Genomic DNA, 17,644 nt, shown 5'->3' with positions numbered 1-17,644 from the left:
ATGTAATTATCCTTAATTAATATAATTATTCCCTGTATACAACGAACAAAGAGACATAAAGTGGTGGATAAACACAGGATTAAATGCATAGAAAATTGTCAAATTTATGCTGTTGATCAATATTAGTCACAACATTTAAGGCCAATAATTGAGAAGTTATGTTGGCAATAATTAGAGATGATATAATGTAAAATTCAGACCTCATTGTTTGGTGTTGTTGTTTTCAATAACCATTCAAACACTTTGCGTCTGCTAATTCTCCACCATTTTCTGCGTGTTGTCACAATCACTTATCCCTTTGCAACTCATTTGTGTATTGCGTGTTTGTGCATTTCAACGATTTAAAACTCGGACCGTTCATCAAATTGAAAAATTAATTAAATAAAGAATTATTATTTAATTATTTGCTACATCGTGCGATTGTATCAGTAATATTATAATTAGACTTAATTATATCTACGTTCTCTCTAAAAATACAAAATTATATATTTATTTTTAAAAAAAATTTAAAATTATACTTACACATTCTTTGAAAATTCAATATTTTTCATTAGGGTTTGAAAGGAAAATGCTATTCTTAAGGCTGAAAAGAGACTTGTTGCTTGCTTGTCTAGCTCTTCTGCTTGTGAAGAGCTAGATCCATAACATTCACACCTAGTTACTCGCTTTGTTGCGGATTTAGTTTCAGGGTTCGTTTAGGCCTTATGTACAAGTAAGAAGAATTTTTTGGATTTGAACTGAAGAAAAAAAAAGAAACAACTTTGCTGACAATTACATATTTTTTATTTTGTCAGAAGAGTCCTCCAAATATTTTGGTTTTCCATTAGATTCGTTTTTTTTCATTTTTTTGGACTATGAATAAAGAAGAGAGGATAGGCTCGTTACATTCATAAAAAAAGCTATGAGAATTTTACCCTAAGTACTTGAGCGTGAATATGCATTTTTCTGGTACACACAGCCTAAGCAGCTCAGCTATTGAAGCGACTCTAAGCCAAAGAGACGTGGCGCTACCCCTACTGTCAGGGAGGGGGTCTTATTCCTCAAGGGAAGGAAGCGTAAGCCAAGCCAGCTTAACTAATGACTGGTCATTGTTACCGATTTCATTCCAACAACTACGACCAAACCTTTTTTCTTTTCATTCTTCAAGCAACAGAACCCAAAGGTCAAGCCTTTTACTAATATGTTCACCCCTGCATGAAATAGGAGCAAAAAAAAAAAAAAATACATAAATTTCGATTTGGGCTCCATTCAACATTCCAATGTAATTGTTTTATATTATTAAAAAGGTAAATGTAATATAATAAAATCAAAAGGATGTATTTGTAATAAAATAGTGCTCTCAAATTATAGTGATTAGATAAAAAGTAGTCATAGATAAATGAAAAAAATTATTCATATTTGGTGCTTTGTTTACTTCCAATATATGGATAACATTATTATTGCATCTATATTTTTGTCTAATATAAAAAATTCAAAAATAATATTTTATTATAATTATACCTTTTTAACTATATATATATATATATATATTACTTGTACCCCTTTTATTATAAGTATACAAGTATTACATTGGATGTTAAACGAGGGATAAAATTAAAATTTATGTAAACTTTTTGTTGATGTTAGCATTTTTCATTATAATGTTAGGAAGGTGGTCAAATATAAACAAAAATTTTCGAAGGTGGTGTAAATATAATTACAAAACTTTTTTGGAGAAAAGTGTAATTTTGTATTTTTAGAGGTGATTTAAGTTAATTAACCTTTATATTAATTAATATTAAAAAAATATTAAACTAGTAAAAAGTACAAAACTATAAATGAAAAAAGTTCAAGTTACACTAGGAATTAAAAGTATACTGAAAATTTGATAGGAAAAGCAATACATTTAAGCTTTCGGGTTAAGAATAAAATTAAAAGAATTACAAACGTAACATAAAAATATTGAACTATTTTACTTTTCGTATTAAGTCATAACTGAATTTTATTATTGTCCATTTTTAAAATATTCTTAAGTTTCATCTGTAAATTATAAATTTATTTAGCAACTTAAGTACTCAAATGGATTTATTCGATTTTATAAATCTAACTGAGCCATTTTATGGACGAATTAGTGACCATTTAATCGATCTGAGCCGAAACTATAAATTAATAATTTTGATAAATTAATAAGATAATAATTTTTTGAAAGACCCTTATATGAATTTATGGTTCTTTTAATATCATAAATTAATAATTCTATAAAATTACAAATATAATTAGGACAACCTAGTAAAATATGTTTTTTATTTGTTCTTTGCGTCTTCTTAAAATTTAAATATAGTTGTATTTCATCTCTAACTTTACTTACTGTATCCAAAAGTTTTGGCGTTGCGTTCTCATACTGCAACCAAAAATTGCAAAGAATTGTTGCTGCTAAATATATTGTATATATTTTATTCATGAAAAATAATGTAGGTTCGTTGAATTGAAAAATCTCTATTTAAATTAATATATTATTAATTATTGATTAATTAAACTTTTTTAAATTAATAAAATTACGTGTCTGTGAGAATTTGAGGCATGGAAATAGAGTACATCGATGGCAGTAAAATTAGAAAATGAAAAACTATGCTTCATTCATCAAAACTCAAGTCAGGAGGTTATAGAGATGTGAAATTATATATAGAACAGAGTTTTAGTTGAGTAAGAAAACTAACCCACTTTGGACTCCAGCTGGCAACAGACTTAACATATAAACGTTGTATCACTAATAAAAAACATTGAGTACAAAAACACGACTATAGCAGGAAATGATAAATAAATAGAGTGTTGTACATCATCTTCAAAAGTCGCTGCTGCTTGCTGCAGAACTTGCTACAACCCCCACTCAAGATGGAGCTGAGGAAGAGAGGCCTAGCTTGGACAGGAATCTGGCAAAATTAGCAGCAGGAAGAGACTTGGTAAAGAGATCGCTAATTTGATCAGACCCAAAAATGAGAGCTGGTGAGATGAAGCCAAGCTTGAACTGATCGCGAACCAAATGGCAATCAATGTTAAGATGTTTGGTGAACTCGTGGAACGCGGGATTCGTGGTGATGTGCAAAGCGGCTTTGTTGTTGCACCAAAAAGGAATTGGGAGCATGACAGGAATGCCAAGATCACGTAGAACAAAGGAGAGTTAGAGCCAGAGCAATTCACAAACGATGGAGGCCATGCTGCGATATTCCGCCTCAGCTGAAGAACGCGAAACTGTGGCCTGCTTCTTCGCCTTCCAGGAGATAAGGGAAGTACCCAAGAAGATATAGTAGTCAGTAATGGAGCGACGGGAGTCAAGGCATGAAGCTCAGGAAGCATCAGAGTACGCTGTAAGTTGGACTAAGCTAGAAGAAGAGAAGAAAAGACCAGTGAAGAAACTGACTCAATTGCTGGACGGCGAAAGAAATATCAGGGCGAGTGAAGCCCAAGTAGAGAAGACGGCCAATGAGACGTCTGTAGCGAGAGGGATCTGGAAGTAGAGCACCTCTATCATGAGTCAGTTTGAGGCTGAAAGGAAAAGGAGTGGAAGCAGGCACAACATGAAGCATGGAAGAATAAGACAAGATATCATGTAAATACTTGCGTTGAGTGACTTGTAGGCCATGAGGAGAACGGGCAAGCTCAAGGTTAAGAAAATACTGTGCAGGACCAAGGTCTTTGATGGTGAATAGGCGATCCAAGTAGTGTTTGACAGAATGAAGAGCAGCCTTAGAGGAGCTAGTTAAAAGGATATCATCCACATAAACGAGGAGTGCTGTAAACTCAGAATCCAAATGCTTAGTAAAGAGGCAATGTTCATGTGTAGATTAACGAAAACCAAAGGCAAGCAGCCTGTCGGTAAGCTCAAGATTCCACTAGCACGGGTCTTGCTTAAGCCCATATAACGAGCGTTGAAGCTTGCAAACCAGACCTGGGGAAACATCAAAAAGACCAGCAGGAGGGTCCATGTATACATCCTCATCCAAGCGGCTATATAGAATAGCGTTGTTTACGTCTAACAGCAGTAAGGACCATGATTTTGAAGCTGCCAAAGACAAGAAAAGTCGAACCGTGATAGATTTTGCAATAGGGAAAAATGAATCAAAATAATCGACACTTTTGATTTGATTATACCGCTTCGCCACCTAGCGAGCCTTATAGCGACCAATGGTGCCATCAAGGTTGAGTTTCAACTTATAAACCCAACGGGAGCCAATGGTACTCTTGCCAGGAGGAAGTGGAGTGAGAATCCATGTCTGATTGGAAGCCAATACTTTTAACTCCTGGTTCATTGCCTCAACCCAGTTTGGGTCTTTACTAGCTTGGAGGTAGCTTTTAGGTTCCTGTAAAGCCGATAAATGGGCAACAAACTGGATGTATGCAGGGGTAAGTGAAGTGGACACACAAGAGGAGGCAGTAGGCATGCAATGACATACATAATCCGACATCCAGGAGGGCCTAGTAGATATTCTTTGAGAACGATGCGGAGGAACTTGAGGTGTTAGAGGATCTGGAGTTGAAGACAGAGTAAGGGGAGTATCTGAAGGAGCATGCTTATTGGCTAAAGGGTGGAAGGAAGAAGAGGTGGTGTGAGGAACAGGGATAGGTAAAGCAATAGGGCCATCGTCCACTGGAGAACCTTGGAAAGGAAAGAATGTTTCATGAAATATGACGTCTCTCAACGTGAATATGGAGTTAGACTCTATGTCATAAACTTTGTAGGTCTTTTTAGATTGACAGTAGCCTAGGAAGATACATTTCGAAGCATGTTTGTCGAATTTTTGTTTGTGAGGCAAGGTATTTGTGGCATAGCAAAGGCAACCAAACACCCTAAGGAGTGTGAGGGTTGGAGATTTGTTGTAGAATATTTCGAATGGACATTTCCAGTTTAGGGTGGAGGATGGCAGCCGGTTGATGAGGTAAGTAGTTGTAAGAACTCATTCGCCCCATGATGTGCAAACACTTAAAGGTAAATTACATTGATATTCTCTGAGTTAGAATAACTTATACAAATATTTTTTATATTTTGCAAAATTACAGCTAATCCTCCTGATGTTATAATTATAATAATAAATAAAAAAAAAGAAAAGCTTACACAAACACTCCCTCAATAGTATTACACCAATACCTTTCAAGGAGTGTACCTGTACAAAAAATAAAAGGTATTTGTATGTTTTGAAAATGCCAATATAATTATAATGACTCCCCTAAGGTCAGACATAATTATGAATAACCAGTTGTTATTTGAAAAATTATCAATTATCCCCCTGACTTTAACGACTGTCTAATAATTAGCCCAATTTGTTAGGTTTCCATCCGATTTTTTTATGGTGAATTGACCAAAATGTCCTTTTGGATTAAAAATTATAATTTTATTATTTTTGAATTTTTATGGACTAAGCGAATAATTTTTTATAATTTTTTCATCCATCCCGTTCGATTTTTTTTGTAACTTTTTAATTAAAAAAAAAAACAAAAAAATACAGCATGGGTAAGGGCAAAGTTGACAATTTCATACCTCCATTCAAAGGCTACAAAATTTCATCAAACATCAGGGAGATATTTAAAATTTTTCAAATAACGAAAAGATATTTATAATTATGCCAAATTTCAAAAGAGGTCGTTGCAATTTACCCATATAATTATCCAAAACATAAAAGAACAAACAATACACGACACAAGAAGCTACATGGTTGAAGAAATTCTCTAACATTACGATATCTAAGAAGCGATTTTACTAGAATAGGTTTTGTATCTCGAATTACAATAGAAGAAATACACCGTTGATTTTAAGTTTTAACTATGACTAATAATAAATATTCGTAATAAATAGTTATTAATCACGATTATCGAGATTTTTGTATGGGCTGCCAATATTAACTATGACTAAAAGTTATGATAAATATTTTTACTACGACTCGTAGATGTGGCAAATAATTTTTTCATACTGGAAGAGCTAATTTTTTGCATCAATTTTATTTAGTCGTGGTTAATAATAATTATTTATCATAATTTTTAACCATAGCCATTAATATTATTGTCAATATTTTTTGCACCAACTCTATTTTAAAAATACTTACATAATATATCCTCATTTTTGAATAATTATCCTTATACAACTCAAAAGAACACACACACAAAAAAAAGAAAAAAAAATGTGAAATGTGTGAATTATGATATCAGGATAATTAATACAACCTTATCTGATTAAATTAAGTTTTCTCTCAGCAAAAGCTTATCCTTTTTGTAGTTTTTCAATAATTGAAATCCATCATACATTGTAATTAATACATTGATCACTGACGTAGGAGAAGAGAATTATTGAATGGATTAAGATACGAGGTGGGCTTCTTTCACAAACAATATAAAGTGTCTCAAATAAGACAAACCACTTGAACCCCACTTAATTGTATCATAATGATGATGATAATGACTTAATTATAAAGGATAATTACAGGGGAAATAGCATTTAGGCCCATTTCACTTTTGGTCCATTCATTACGGGATTAGCATTTTTAGTCCCATAACTTATAAAAACTAGCACTTTCCTCAGCCACATTTTTGTTTACAATTTAACAGTGTGGATCACGTGCCTAATATGTGGCCGTTAAGTATTTTTAGCAGGAGGGAAAATTGACCCTCCTTCTAATAGCAGCATATGAATGCTCCATTTGGCCAACTTGATTCACTTATGAAATGAATGATTCTCTGTGTTGTTTCTATTTGACTTTAACTTACAGAAATATGGGAATTGTGAGATTCAATTTTTGTGAGCAAATTTATGAGACAAGAGAGAAATCCCCCTTTCTTTGTCCTAATTTCTTTTGAGATTTATTTTTTTCCTTCAAATGTATTTACATTTGCCCCTCAAAAATGTCCCAAGTTGGAAAACACGTTAATTTTTCCTCCAGCACATGGTCTACGCCATTAAATTGTAGATAAAAGTAGATGAGGACCAAAAATACTCATTTTTATAAGTTAGTTCTAATTTCGTAATGAACCTGACCAAATATAAGACAAGCCTAACTTATGGGACCAAAATGTTATTTTTCAATAATTACACCGGCCACCCCTGAAGTTTGATATAATTAAACGTAAAACTCCTATGATTTGAAAAATTACATTGTGTAATACATCTAATATTTATTTCATCCAACAAATAGATCTATTTCGTTAGTTCAATTAACAAAATTTGCTGACACTAATAAAAAAATTGAATTACAATCCATATTTACTCCCCATAGATGTATTACAGATTTACTGCAGATCAAAACAAATATTTCTGATAAAAAAGTAGTTTGATCATAAAAGATTTGTTTGATTTGCAATAAGTCAATCTTGAATGGATAAGCTATTCATAAAACTTTTTTATAATGTCGCAAATTCCACTAATAGGATGAAATTATTTATTAAATAAAAATAAATTTTAAAATACTAAATATAATTTTTCAGATCATAAAAATTTTATATAAAATTATAATAAATATTAAAAAAAGATAATGTAATTGTTCCTAAGTATAATTTCTTAGGTTTGGAATAGTGCACATCAATTCTACTTTACTACTCCACTAAACTATAATAATTATTTGTATTAAATCAATGACAAGACAGTGCCGAAAGTGAAGAAAAGGAAATAAAGTTTTCTGCTTCTTTCCAAAGAACGAATGACAACCGACTTAACATCAACTAAAATTGTCAATTTCATTACACGCTTTAATTAGAACGCCAGCCACAGGAGCATATTCGATACGTGTGTATATTTTAAAATTTTATAATATTTATTTAATTAAATAAAAAAATTAAAATATCAACCAAAATCGATAAAATGAATAAAATTTAAATAGACGTAAAATAAAAATTCATTACAAATCAAGCAAGTCGTTTATTTTGCAAATATATATATATATATATATATATATTTTAGGATATACAAAAGTTTAATATACGTATTTTAATTTTTTTGTATTTATTTAATTAAATAAATAGAAATATAAAATAAATAACCAATCAAAACCAATAAAAAAATAAATTAACTACAAATATACGTATAAACCTACTCGTTATTTCAAAAATTATAAATACCCTTCTGAAATTAATGATCGTTTAACAAATATCCCCTCATGACAGTCCATTGTAGAGGGTTTTTGTTATACGATCATTAAGTTAAAGAAACATCTGTAATTTTTCAGATAAATAATAATGTATTTATAATTATGATAAATTTTGTCATAAAAGTTTTTTATAATTTATCCCTAAAAATATCTAAATTTACATTTTATGAAATAATATTATGTGATTAATTTAATACGATCAGATCCGATTCGAGTTCTGAAAATGCATTGAGAATTGTGCATAACTCCTAATGTGGTATTTGCCAGTTAGGTTTGTGGAGTATTGAGGACAAATGTCTGAAACACACAACTGAACTAAAGGATCAAACAGTATCTATGTTTTCTCTCCTCTGATCAAGATATCTTGGGCCGTTGATCTACATATTTGGGCCTAAACATAAAGCCCAATAACGGCCCAAATGCGTGTGTGCTTCTTGTAGGTTGAAAGAGAAGAGCGAAAAACTATCTGGACCACGGACGTAACTAAGCTAAAGGTAAAATAAGGTAATTTTTTCAACATTTAGAAATAATATAAATTTATTAATATATATATATATATATAGTATAATGAACTTTTTAATTGAAGTATATTTATATTAAATAATATATTTTAAAATTTTTCCTATATTTTTTTTTGTATTTTGATGCTTAATTGATTTTATGAATAAATATAATTTATTAAATATATTTAAAATAAATAATATTTAATTTAGTTAAAATCATATTATTATATAACATAATTTTTATTTATCTATATAAATACTTAAATAAAATTTAAATATTATTTTTTAGGTATTTTGAAATTTAAATTATATCAGTTATAATTTATTGTGATTTTTTAATTTAAAATTTAAGATTTTAAAAATTTTACGTATTTTGATGTTTATTTAATATATTGCATAAATAAATATAAGTTATTAAAATATATTTTGATTGAATGATAATTTAGAATTAATTAATAATATATATTTTATTAAAATATATTTAGATATTGTATTTCAAATAACACATCGACTTTTTTACCTATATAATTAATACAGAGAAATTTTGCGCTATTTCAACAAAATAAAAGGACCCAAAAAGGAAATACAAAATTATCAACACGAAACTAAATTTTTTATAAAAGGACCAAATATGAGATATTTAAAATTAATTCATTTTTTTTAAAAATGACAAAATATATAAATAAAATAAGTTATAGGAGCAAAAAAAACTAACTGCCCTTATTAATAAAACAAAAAATATAGGTTAAAGTATCAAAATTAACTGGAGTTATCTCTTCAAAAGCCAAAATGAAAGCTAAGGGAGGAAAAATTGTTACTTGAACTAGACTCTTGTTGTTGTTGGTATTACCCACAACTTATTGGTAATTTGCAGTTGACTTGTTTATGAATGTATAGAGCATCTACACTTTAATATCTCAAGGAAAAAATGCAGTTTGTTTCTATAACTGTAAATTTTATTTATAAGTAAAGTTACAATCATACAATCATGGAGTAGCTGTGTGGTAATGCCAAGGTATTCTCCAAAGTTTATACAGTGTTATAGTACTAATATTGCAAATAAATCTACACTAATGATACGCTGTCTAATCTCATCTATCACTATAGTAGCCAATGCCTCAGGTGTTTTCTCAATGTGTTGAAATTTTCTTCGATCACACCCTTGCCACAAATGGTGAACTAGAGATCCTAATAATCCCTTATATACTGCATTGATCACATGGTGGCCTCTCCATTTCCTTGCCGCCCAAAGAACACCAGACTCCCAATTATGGTGCGGCCAAGGGAACCGAACCCGTCTCCGAATAGCTGTGATGCACCGATGTGAATACCAATAGTTGAAAAATAGATGGGAATGCTTTTCAAATTGTTCGCCATTGCATGGACTTACAACGTCTGTCCAAATAACTAAGCCAAGATTTGTCCATAGTAGAAAACCTGCCGAGTATGACTAGCCACAGAATAAAGATATTACGAGGTATCTTCAAAGGACCTAAAAGTAGATAAGATAGCCTACTCTAGGCCCTGATGGCTGAAAAAAAGTGTGTTGCCTTGGCCGAAAAGATGCCACCCTCTGTACGCCAACTAATCCTATCAGTTCCTCCATAGATAGTAGGTAAGGAGTGCATAATTTCCTAGCAATCAGTATGTGTAATGAGATGCTAATACTACTCACCATAAAGAATCATTCTGCTCACTGAATCATCAATAGAGGTGGTTATTAACTCAATCAGCGGCAAACCAAGATAATGTACCGAAAAATAGCCTTCTTGGAAACCCAATCTCTATAACGGCAACTCATGAATTCCAAGTGCCGACTTTGAGATAATGAGCTGACTTTTATCGAGGTTAGCATGCAACCTATATAGTGAAGCAAACACTTGCAACCCTTGTTGGAAGATAGAAATAGAGGTTTTATCAGCATTGCGGAATAGGAGGATGTCATTTACATAGTATAACCAAAACAAACCAATCTCCTTGTAGTGCTAGTGAAATCGAAACCCTGCATCCTACTCAATAAGTTGTTTTAGTAACATGTGAAGGACCTCCATGAAAATAATAAAGAAATAGGCAGACATCGTGTCTCCTTATCGCAACCTATGTGCCCAGGTAAAGAACCCGTCAATGCTGCCAGTAAGATAAACAGAGTATGATGTCGTGGTTACACACTCCTCAATCCACCGTATAAATTCATCCGAAAATCCAAACAGTTTCAGGGTGGTGAGCAAGGAGTTCTGTCGGTTCTCTTGTAGTAAAGTTTGTGCCATAGTGAGGAACTCCACAGCCAGTTTCATGTTAAGAGAGAGACCCCCCTTATTCCTTCTTTGAGCTTGGAATACATGTTTAAGTGCCTTCAACTTTCTAGTAACAACAAATATTACATTCCCAACAATGTTATGTCTCCATATAGAACGAGCAGAAGGAATGTAATTCGATGATGCATCAAGATAATTATCAAACAAACAAGGACCAACATGAGGAATACCTAGGTTTCCACTCGAAACAAGTGGGGAATGGTCCGACGTGCGCGATGGAAGGCTCTTGTAAAAGGCATTCGACTAGTGAGCAAGCCATCCGTCGTTTTCAAGCATCCGATCTAGCCTCTTCCATAAGCTCCTATTACTATCATTGCAGTTATGCCATGTGAATAAAGAGCCATGCATTGGGAGATTAATTAGTGAAGTATCAGTTAAGATTTGAGTGAAATCCTCCATAACCACTCGAATATTCCCTAATTGGCCACATACTTCGCTCTATCTAGGACCGTGTTAAAATCACCCATAAACAACCATGGGTTGTCAACAATTGAGCTTGCTAGAGCTCCTACCGACTGCCGAAGATCCCTACTTGTCCCACTCTCGTTAGCCCCATAGACAACAGTCACAAACGCAGTAATATGGAAGCGTCTTAGAAATAATTTACAGTGAACAAACTATAAGTGTACATTCAAAATATCAACCGCTATCTCATTCTCATCCCATGTAAGCCATATACGATTACCAGGGCCAACATAATCAGAAAACTAATTCCAGTGTGATAATAAACTCAGTTGAATACGAGAAACATTGTTAGGGGCAACTCTACTTTGAAAAAGTTCCATAAAGTTTAACCTATTTTTCAATATCACATCTTTAACTGCAATATGGTGATCTCGATGATTCAGGCCACGCACATTCCAGATACCCGCATTCATCACAAAGGAACCATATGAGGGTTGCATTCTTCAGGGCCCTTAGTTGAACATTCTGCAGTATCATCATCAAGTACCAAAACATCAATGGAGTATAAAGAACAAGTTCTTTACCTTTTCCAGTGTCCTCATCTCGCGTCAAAATCAGCTCATCAAGTATCAGATTTGGCCTACCTTGCGTCTCTGGAGCCGCCACCTCCTCATTCTCCATTGCTCTCGGTTCTGGTGTAGAGATCTTCCTCATGTGGCGTTGTTAGTTGCTAGGTCCAGTCTTCTTCATGTTGACTGCCATAGGAAGTCATGCCACTGGTTTGTTTGTCGGACAAGTTGTTATAGTACGTCCGAGACTCATACACGTCACACACTTTGGTGGCACGCAACTTTCATTGGCTCGGGTATGGGCCTGTCTGAAAGTTCTTGTAAGGGTTATTCTGGTGGATCTTATATCTGTTTGTCTAGATCCTTGGGATGAAGCCTTTATTGGTCCTGTTTTCTGCCTAAACTTGTATGATCTGGCTTTTGAATTGGACCACCATGATCTTCATGGGGAAAAGGTTCTTCTGGAACTCCTAGGGTAGGAGTCACTATTTTGTTTCCTCCTTTTTCTTGGTTCGCTGGATTCTCCTATAACAGTCGTAAAATCATTGTTATACAACAGAGAGGAGTTCGTTTGATCTGACCTCTCAGTCTTTTCATATTTTTCTAGATGGATGCTTGATAACACCAATCCTTCAATTTATCTTTAAGGAAAGACATTCTCCTTGCAATTGAATCTAGCTGTCCTTTAGGTATTTTGTATGACTGGATCAACATTTCCCTCCATGGACTGCATATGTTTGTAAAGAACATTGGAGCTGCTACTTCGTTGCTACTCCACTCTGCAAGAAATACTTGTGAAACCAATAGATATATTCATCTACTGCGCAAATATTTCTTAGTTTAAGGTTGAAGAGAACCTGTGTATATCCTCTAGCCTTTTCTGCTCTACTTCCTTTGAAGTATCCATCTCCAATGAAGTGTATCTTGATAAATCTTCTTAGCCGGTCTGCTATCGCGTCTTTTGAATCTTCGACAAAGATGCTGGCTTTGGTATGTTCTGGGTTATTATCCCATCCAATCTTCATATATCCCTCCAAGCTCAAATCAATAATTTTTATGAAGTTTTCTTTGTCGAGCTCTAGGATAGTCGTTGCTATCTTGATGGCTGCAACCCATTAGTCTATCAACTTCTCGGTATTTCGAAAATCGATAATATCCAAGTTAAATATAGCGCCATATGGATGTAGGGGCTGGAGTATGGTTCTTGTCCAAGGTGTATTATCAGGCACTTCTTTTAGATTTCTTCCAGGATTTTCCTTTAGCCTGGTTCCACAAATGTTGGAGTGGCATTAGTGTGGAAATCTGCACCTTCTCTTATTGGATGATCATGTGGAGGATCATTAGAACATATACTTCCCTCTTGCGGTGGTAGTGTTGGAGTGATTTTTTATTTGGATATTGACTAAATTCACAATCCCGAGTTGGGATAAGGATTCCGTCAATTCTTGTAGATCTGATAGATTTGCTCTTGTACCTCCATTATTTTATAGATATGATAAATGCGATAATCAGATCTTCTTTGGACTTCGGCTGTGGAATCTCCGTGATATTCCCCTTCTGATGTAGAAGAGGTATTATTCCAAGGGCATCCCTGATTCGCTCTTGTTTGGATTCTGATGTCTCAGGGCTCTCCTTTTGGTTTCTCTTTAGATCTGCATTTTCTGCCTTCAGATCTGTAAGGTCCTTGTGTGGATCGGGAACGATCTTAAGAACCTCGTCTACCTTCTAGCTTAAAGATTCTATTTTCATAGGTATCTAAATTAACCTATGTCCATAGTTTTGAGCTGTCTTTTGTATCTCAGTTAGATCTTAGGAGACTTTTTATGTATCCAGCTCGAGTTCTTTCCAGTCAATTCCTTTAATCATAATTTTTAGAACTGTATGTGCAGGAATTTACCCATTCTACTTCTTTTGGCTGGGATTCTACCATGGACTTTATAAATTATTTATAAATATTTATAAATTATCAAAATAATTATTATTTTATAAATAATTACTAATTATATAGATAAAAATGCATAAAATTAAAGATAGTTATAAATATTTTTATTATAGATAATTATTTTACTTAATTAGGTATTGATATTTGACAAGAATGATTGTAATTGAGTTATTCCAATGAATTCATCACTTCAAATCAAAATTAAAAAGAAAAAGTTTTAGGTCTCGATCAATATATTAATTCAAAAAAGTGTCATGTTATTTCTAGGTAAATGTAATTTCATTAAATAAATAGTACAATTGTACAGTACAACAATGCTCAATGAGTGCCATTTTATTCCTATAAATTAGGGATAATAATTTTTGTCCTATTTAAATTAAATTGATCATTTAGTCCTGCAATCTTAACTATTAAAAGATAGCGTTGACAAGAAAAATTAACCTATGTCCATAGTCTTGAACTGTCTTTTGTATCTCCCTTAGATCTTGGGAGATCTTTGATGTATTCAGCTCGAGTTCTTTCCAGTCAGTTTCTTTAATCGTAATTTTTAGAACTGTATTTATGCAGGAATTTACCCATTCTGCTTCTCTTGGCTGGGATTCTACCATGGGCTTTAGTGGAATGTAGACGCCTTACTGCATTTCCTGGTAGTACTTGTCGACCTTCAAAATTTCGCAGCCACTCTTGTTCTTTTTCTGGCGTGAGAAGTTTTGGATCAATCCCCTTGGGATCGTTGTAACATTTGACAAGAATTTTCATGAGAAATTTCCTACTTTGTATTTTCGGAATCTGAATATTCTCGATTTTCATTGAAACTCGAACTTTCCTTCGACTCCATTTTTTCTCAAAGAGTCTCCTCCATTAGTGGATAAATAATATCAAGAGTAATATAAAAATATATTTTTTCAATAATTTTAGACTCTGATACCATTCTATCCGCCAATCCCTTGTAATTGGGGTGCCCCAATAGAAGGCACCTATCAGTTTGCTAACCGGAAATCAGTGGCTTCTTGGCCAGGCCCTTAGAGGTCGCCCCCTTCGGAGAGCTGCGTTTTCGGATTACACAAGGTCGCATTGTCACACAGTAGAGGATCGGGGTTTTTTATAAGCTCTGATACCATTCTTGGGGAGCATGATACAACAAAATGCTAAAATAGCAAAATAGGACTAATCTATTCTTTTTAAAGCTGTTGAGAGGTAAAATTGTCTATAATTTGTTCAGATCTGGACAAAGGGCAGGAATTGCCATGCTACCCCTAAGTTATGGGTCAGTCTTTGTACTTAACCCTTAATTTACTTTCGGAAAATGTCAGATGAGCAACATATAAAAATGATTTTTTCCTTATTAATTATTTCTTTGTTTTTTCATGTGTGTTGTGTAATATAATTGAAATTTTTTTCTAATGGATTTTCATATATGTACTTAACAAGGATTTAAGTTTTTTCCTCGAAATTTCAAGACAATTAACAAAAAATGAAAAACTTCCAATTCTTTCTCAATTTCCTACAAGCCAGACAAAGCTAAGCTAATGTTAAACGACAGATTCATGCATGCTGCAAATTACAAATTCACATTGCATGTTTTGATAATTCACAAAAAAGGGTATACAGCATATGCATGATGATGAATGTCTTGTACTATAACAACATATATACATGTGATGTGATACATCATTTCATATATATATATGATATGTTATTCTTCTCTCTTTCTTTTTTTTTTTTTTTCGTAGACGTTATGTTATTCTTCATATAATTAATTAGCAATAATACTTCTAAAAGATATTCATACTGTATCGTGTATACATATATATGGTCTTCCTGAAACGTATACAAAATCTTAGGAAAAAAAAGCATTTCATGAAATATTATAGCTAATAATACACTTTCAGCATAACATCTTTTTATCTAAATAAAATTATTTAATTTTAATCAATATATCCAATATATATAGAGAGAGAGATGAAAAAGGGTTTTGTACTGGAGAGTGGTGCAGGCTTAAAGTGTGGAGAGGGTCAGAAGAAGATGAGGTATTATTGTTATTATTATTATTATTATTATTATTAATTATTATTCAAAGTTCGGGGCCGGGAGAGAATAGAATCTACTTTAAGTACAGTTCTGAACCCCAATGCAAAAAGAAAGGTGGTGTGTCTGTGCCTGTGCCTGTGCTTCATGGCTGATGGCCCCCCTCCCCCCTCTCTCCTTTTCCTCCTTCCTAGACAAAGCCTGCTCATCATTTATCCAGGGGAATGTTCTCCCTCTATCTTCATGAGTGTTTTACTCTGTGTATTTTTATATATATACACATACGTACATGTGTACGTATGTATGTACATATATTAGCTACAGTAGTAGATGGGTTGGTGGGGGGGGGGGGGGGGGGTCTCAGGAGATATCTCTCCTCAAAGGGTGGTCCCTTTTCTTGATGGCACAACCCCAACATGTCCTTTTTGACCTGCATTTTGATGTGTAATTTTATTCCCTATTACCCAACCAGACATCAAGAAATGTTCATATATATATATATATATATATATATATATATAGATACATAGAAAATTAAGGGTTGGGGGGTGGGTGGGTTTCTTCCATTCCCCATTCTTGCTAGACTTGTAGTGCTATAATCAACACCATGGGAATCCCTGATTCATGATAAAACAATTCTTCTTTTTTCCTTCATCCTCAACCCTGCTAGCTAGCTGCTGCTCACATACCCTAGTTAGTTCACACACACCCACATGTATGTGTGTGTGTTTGTTGTTGCATATGATGTTTTTGCCCCCTAGACAATGTGCAGATGAACCTAAAATTCCCCGAGCAACTATAATACACTTTCCACGCGTCCATCTATATATATATATCTCTTTCTCTATGCATTGCTATGGAAAGTGACCACAAAAGCTAAGGCTCACACCCTACTTACACCTGCAGATCATCCACTACTTCCCAATTCATCATGTCAATTCTTCATATTTTAGGTTAATTTGTATATCTACATATGTATCTATCACATTCTTGATCGGGTCTGATGCATAAGACACAATCCATTCAATATCATTGGATGCAAAAGGATGGTTGTGAAAATCCACATATACCCTTCAAATCCGATCGATGGCCACCAATTGATCCCTTACTTGTGTCAAATCACTTAAGGGCATTCTGGAAAACGAATTCTTGTTTCAATAAATTAAGACCGCGTTTGGGTAAGCTTATAAGCTCTTTAAAACATCTTGTTTTATAATTAAGATGTTTGAGGACTCATAAGCTGCTACAAAGTGTTTGGTAATTATTTTTAGTAAAGACATTATAAGGATGTTAGAAGGTTATAATCTCTCTTAGGAAATGTAAGGAGATGTTCATTTATTTCTAAGATCTTAACAAATTCATTTTTAGATTAATTACAAAATTTTCATTACTAATATCTTATAAATTCCATAATCTTATTTTATCCAAATATGTCATAAATTTATTTTTGAGATAAAATCTAAGATCTTACAAGTTATCAAAACAACTTATAAGCTACACAGCTTACAAGATCTTTTGAATAAAAGCCAAACACTCTCTAAAAATTCCATCAAAGAGAAGGTAGGACATTTAATTAAAACATATATACTTCTTGATCATAATACATTGTTGACATATTATCCGAGGAAAAAAGGTACACAAATTCAATTGTGATTACATATGTAGTGTGTTTACGACATTAATGTCATTAAAGATTTTCGCAGGTTCATATATATGTCTTATAATGGGAAAAGAAAATTTTGAATCAGATTTGATCGAATAAAATCAAATCTTAAAA

The sequence above is a fragment of the Sesamum indicum genome, linkage group LG4, assembly GCF_026168435.1.
Source record: "Sesamum indicum cultivar Baizhima isolate 11 linkage group LG4, ASM2616843v1, whole genome shotgun sequence".
Lineage (NCBI taxonomy): Eukaryota > Viridiplantae > Streptophyta > Magnoliopsida > Lamiales > Pedaliaceae > Sesamum > Sesamum indicum.
This window is presented reverse-complemented; position numbering follows the sequence as displayed.